At 40.3% G+C, this 6,000-nt stretch overlaps 1 long non-coding RNA gene across 1 annotated transcript in view; it reads right to left on the reverse strand.

Annotated features, from left to right (window-relative positions):
• The window catches only part of LOC141768589 (uncharacterized), a 59,854-nt gene extending 54,158 nt beyond the window's left edge, over nucleotides 1-5,696 (reverse strand). Inside the window, exon 1 of the long non-coding RNA XR_012594101.1 lies at nucleotides 5,294-5,696. This is a non-coding gene — a long non-coding RNA (uncharacterized LOC141768589). The remainder of the gene's footprint in view (nucleotides 1-5,293) is intronic.
• Nucleotides 5,697-6,000: the final 304 nt, after the last annotated feature.

Here is a 6,000-nt window from a genome sequence, read left to right on the forward strand (position 1 = left end):
ACAACTATAACTCCTCCTGTTGGCACTCATAAGTAGAGGCTGGGGTATAAATAGCATCAAATAGACTAAGTTTAACTTTAAATGTCCAACAAATTATAATTTTCTGTGATGGTAACTTCGGCTTTTTACCCCAGTAACTACAAGTCCTTTATATTTTACCTCTACAACCAGTAAAGTCCATAATCCACATCCACAACACAGACATCCTTTAGATCTGCAAATAATATGTTCAGTGCAAATATCCAGATAATTTATTGCATGTGGATGTGCTGTATTAGAAAATGAACTCTTCATTAACATACTGTATATGCATCCAGACCGGTAAACTAGATTTGTAGTTAAATCCAACAATTTACAGTATATTTGTGCAGTCTGGTATTTTTCATTGCATGCAGAAAATATCACATTACATTCCTGACACTGTGTAATCACGCTGGATTTACTCGCAAATCTGATGCAAACGGTTAACTCAGTATTTTGATTTAAATTTTTTTTTTTTTTTTTTGCTGTATGTCGGTATTTTTTAGCATTGCCACGTTGTCGCAGTGCAGCCTAAATCTAATCTGGGTTTTGCTGGCTTGTAACTTTGCCTGAGACATTGAGGAATTAAAGAAGGGATTAAGGTGTGTGTGGTAATCTATAAGGATGTGTTGATTTGTAAGGTGGAAACAGGGATAAGCAGGAGTGGGTGAGTGTGTGTGTGTATGAGTGTGTGTGTGTGTGTGTGTGTGGATTTGAGAGTTACATAAGTAAGAGTTTGACTTTGGGAAGTGATCTATTTCTTCTGAGTCAAGTTGTGTTTCCGACTGATAGTCAGACACAAACAAACGCACACACACACACACACACATACACTGTACGTACACATACATGCATATTAATACATACACAGATGCTCACTAGTACACTGCCATTCATTCACACAGTGATCTGCCTCGTCCGTTAAGGTTAGTTGTCACTGTCTTTGTTAAGAAGGTGATTTATGTGTTAGTCGTAAGGTCTAATTGCCAAGTGTGTGTGTGTGTGTGTAGCTTCAGGGTAAAGCAGCACGACAGCTGCAAGAGGCCTCAAAACGATCCATCCTTCCTTCTTTTCTCTCTATCCATCCTCTCTCATCATCCCAGCCCGACATGTTAGAGTGATGTTGATGGAGGCCTCTGAAATCTGCTGCTCTGTTTAAAAATCGGTTGGTTTCAGTTACATCACCTTTTAGAGTTTGATACAGCTGAGACTCCATCTTACCCTATTTCTAAAATCAGTCACCCTCTCTTAAAAAAGGGTTATTGTCACAATCGCTGTCCAGGGTGCTGATTCCAGAGCTGTCCAAGATAACCTATGTTGTGGCCATGTGAAATGCGATTCCTTAATCTTAACCAAGTAGGTTTTTGTGCTTATACTTAACCATATCTTAAAGAACCAGTGTGTAACAATTAGGAGAATCTATAGGCAGAAATGTAATAGAATATTAAAAAGTGAGTTTCCTTTAGTGTATAATCACCTGATAAGAATCGTTGTTTTTTCGTTACCTTAGAATGAGCCGTTTATATCTACATAGGAAGCGGGTCCCCTCTCCACGGAGTCCGCCATGTCGCATCGCAATTTTTCTACAGTAGCCCAGAACGGACAAACCAAACTGTTAACTTTTCCTGCTTTGGCTGGAGTTGAAAACGTTACTCGTTCCCAAGGCCACCACTCTCTCTCTCTTGCTTCACCACTCACTTCCCACATACACACTCTAAGCACTCAACTCTTATAACAACTGGCTCTAGAGAGGGCCATTCATGTTTTAGCATCGCCCACCGTAGCAATCCTACATGCTTGGCACACAGGAGAAATTGTAATCTGCAACCTCACCGCTAGATACCGCCAGACCCTACACATTGTTCCTTTAAAGGAATACTTCAACATTTTGGAAACATGATTATTCACTATCAATATTTTGTGAAACAAAATTATTCACTATCTTTTTGAGAGACTTCTTTTTGCAAGGAGTCGCCCCCTGCTGGCTATTAGAAAGAATGCAAGTTTAAGGCACGGAAGTGGCTTTAATTCATATAGCATAGCAGCATAGCAGCTCGCCTGGCTTTGTCACTTCCCAGGAAGTCAATGTGCCTGACCAAGAAATAGTGCAGCACATAACCCCTGTAAAACCACAATGTGATGTTTTTACACTTCACAAGATATGATGTGTTAATCGGTGAACTTCTGAAGAGCTGGTAGGTGGATTTTGTTACTTTAGTTTGAAGGAAATGTCCTCCCCCTCGGACTCCATCCTGCTCTAACACTTTTCACTACTTCATTTCTTTCCATCTTTTCTTCCCACCCATAATTTCCTCCACCACCCTCTCCTCTCTCTCCTCCCCTGTGCTATCATGTTTTGCTCGCTGCATCGAAATCTACCATCGAATTAACAGCCTCAAAACAAAACCATTCAGCCCTGACTCCCTAGAAATCACATTCATATTGCTTCTGCAGCACATAATTTGAATCCAGTGCCAATGTTCAGTGCCAATGCAAGATGTGTCCTTTACAAAGCAAGATGAGAAGAGTTTCACATAAAGTTTGTGTTCCATCTCTCATAACTTTCTTCTAATGCCCCATAAGGTCAAGTACAATCAAACATATTCCACTACGTCTACTGCTCGCCAATGCACCACCACAGACAGCACTGTCAGAAGCAACTGGAGTCAGGAAAAGTGATCTAGAGTGTGGAAATCTATCACAAACTTAGGACTAGAACTCACTTGTTTGTCAGTATAAAAAGGTTTTTATTCTAACGATGAGATGTCAAATGATACTAAAACCTGATTCTGACAGAAAAAAACCCATCTATGCATCATCATGTGCTGGTAAAACACAGACAACACAGGAACTTACTAATCAAAACATTTCTCTACAGCACCACTAGTGGTCAAAACCTCCACAGGGTGCCTTGAATCCCCTACAGACTGTAAACTCTATTATATCTACTATACTTGTGTTCTTTTGGGGTGACTTTTCTGTTATTTACATCCTGTTATATTCACTCTTATTTAACAGTAACAGGTGGGCATGAAAGGGGGTCCCCACAGGGAGAGAGAGAGAGAGTAGTATGATGGATTGATGGTGGGCACGACCGATGCCAACCTCTCTGTGACAAGAAGGGGCAGCTGAAACAGACGGTCCCCTCCCCTTTTTATTCGTGTGTCTATGTGTGTGTGTGTTTGTGTGTTTTGTCACACTGCTTTGGCAGGGGTGGCACAACCATCTGCCTGGTCAGGGTGGTGTGTGTGTGAGTGAGTGTGTGTGTGTGTGTGTGTCTGGGGGAAGACAGGCCGAGATAAACGGGTGATTGAGTGTTCAAGGCTGCCTGGTGTAACTGAATGGACCACTGGCACTGCCAGCAACACACGCACACACACACAGTCAGCTGTATGCACGAGACATTAGGCTACAGTTGACCTGCTTCGAGACAGACTGGGCACCATGTTTGTTTACAGCTCAGTGTTTGTGTGTGTGTGTGTGTGTGTGTGTGTGTGTGTGTGTGTGTGTGTGTGTGTGTGAGAGAGAGAGAGAGAGTGATTGTTTTTGCTACTGTACATGTATCTATGTATCTCTTACCAGTTTATGTGAACAGTGCGTAAATTTGTAAGGTTTTACTTACTAAAGTAAAAGTAAGCTACTGTTACTTTTAGGGAGGCGCTGATCCGATATGCAGTTTCGGTATCAGTCCGATACTGGCCAAAATCACTGGATCGGATATCGGAGGCAAAAAAAAGTATAATCCGATCCGAACCATTTCCGTCACATACGCTCTTCTATGTCGGCATCTGTGCCGGGGCTGTCCGGGGATCAGTCCGGCACAATCACTCTTCTAAGTCGGCGTTTCCAGGTCATTTTGCCGGGGCTAATGCCCCAAATGTTTTGAGTGTAGCCCCAACAGAAATGTGAACGTGCGAGTTTTCAAAACAGAACCGACTATCAACACAAATGCAGGTCTCTAAACCAATTGTGTGTGCAGGGGTCTGACGGTCAGGCATTAATGTATTCATCACTTTAATGTTGAAGCTGGTAAATGTGAAGCTCATTTTAATGTCTTTATATACTACTTGGTAGTTTAATCTATAGTAATACATCATCATTTATTAGTTCATTATATTTTGTATTAATAACTTGAATCTTCAAAGTAACTAAAGTTATTAAATGTATTAAACTTAGATGTTTCAGAGAGGGGAAAAGACGGTATCGGATTGGTATCAGTATCGGCAGATACTCAAGGTTGCCGTATCGCTATCGGACATTGAAAAGTGGTATCGAGCCATCTCTAGTTACTTTAAAGAAATTTTACAGTATAAGTATAATTACTTGTGTAAAAAGGTACTCAGAAAAATCTACAGAAACTAACTAACTATAGAAAAAATGTATACGATGATGATGTTAGGCTATGATACCCTATTAAAGGTCCCATATTATGCCCATTTTCAGGTTCATACTTGTATTTTGTGTTTCTACTAGAACATGTTTACATGCTGTAATGTTAAAAAAAAACTTAATTTTCCTCATACTGACTGCCTGAATATAACTGTATTTACCCTCTGTCTGACACGCTCCGTTTTAGTGCATTTCAACGGAATTGCAACAAAATTCCGTTGCTAGGCAACAGTTTGGGTCCATGTTTACTTCCTGTCATCTGATGTTATTCACATACACTGCAACAGGAAATAAACTGGGACACATTTAGAATATTTACATTTAAAACTGTGTAATGGTCTAAATATTGTTTATTTGTGACATCACAAATGAACAGAAATCCTAACGGCTTGTTTCAAACGCACAATTTCTGAATACGGGCTGTGTGTATTTCTCCATATATTGAGCATTTTGATAGTTTACCAGTATTTATATAGCACTTAAACCTGCTTTATAATATAAAAGACATGAAAATCTCACTTTTTACAATATGGGACCTTTAAAGTAAAGAACACATTTAGGCTACTATAGTGCATTAACATGCCAATGTATACACATCACAGCACAGAGCCCTAATGTCCAAACCAACATTAGGTCTATAGCCTATATTCATTTTCTATTAAGGGAACTTTGCAGACAGTGTACACAACTGATTATCAATTATACAACCAGAACAGAGACAAAAATAAAACAATTAAGCAGATATTACCAACAACAAATAAAAAAGAGCTATGGACACCATCAACATTAGGTAACATCATTTACATAGCTTGACACTTCTTAAGCCTATATAATCAACAGCAGAATAAAACATTACCATGGCACACAGCAGAGATGTACTCACCTTTCTGAATGGCCTTCTGCAAGTCCTCCTCTATCTATTTATGTCCAATATAACCACTAACCAGTCCACTCAGTACCCCCTTCCCACTCAGCGCTCCTTAAAGTTCTCAAACAGCTGAATGAGGCTCCACAGTCACTTACAGCAGAAAGTCCTCACACACCTGACTGAAGGTAAACGCTCCTCAGTGGAGGAACTGCTGGTGCGTTAAACCAGTGATTATAGCTAATATTATCATTCATTAAGGTAGTTTTTTAACCTATGCCAGGGCTCAGTCATGCTCACCTTAACCCCTAATGATGCAATTATTTATCATATCACTTTGTTATTGTTCACATACTGCTAAGTTAGTTGTGCTAACGTTAAACCCTGGACTGTTTGCAACTGCACACTCCAAACATCCCAATTAACACACCTGCCACGGTAATCGTTCTTCTTCTTCTTCTTCTTTGGTATTCTATGGCGGTTGGCAAACAACTTTATGGCGCCACCTACTGGCCTGGAGTGTGGATCTCAAGTCATAAGAACATGAGAGGAAAACAATGTATTTATTTATTCTTACATTTTTTTTAAATTTGTTCCCGAACTCTGAGGAGTGTTTTTTCCAGCAGGGCAATGCTCCATGCCACACAGCCAGGTCAGTGAAGGTGTGGATGAAGGACCCCCAGATCAGGACCCTGTCATGGCCAGCCCGATCTCCAGACCTGAAT

Source organism: Sebastes fasciatus, chromosome 5, assembly GCF_043250625.1.
Source record: "Sebastes fasciatus isolate fSebFas1 chromosome 5, fSebFas1.pri, whole genome shotgun sequence".
NCBI lineage: Eukaryota > Metazoa > Chordata > Actinopteri > Perciformes > Sebastidae > Sebastes > Sebastes fasciatus.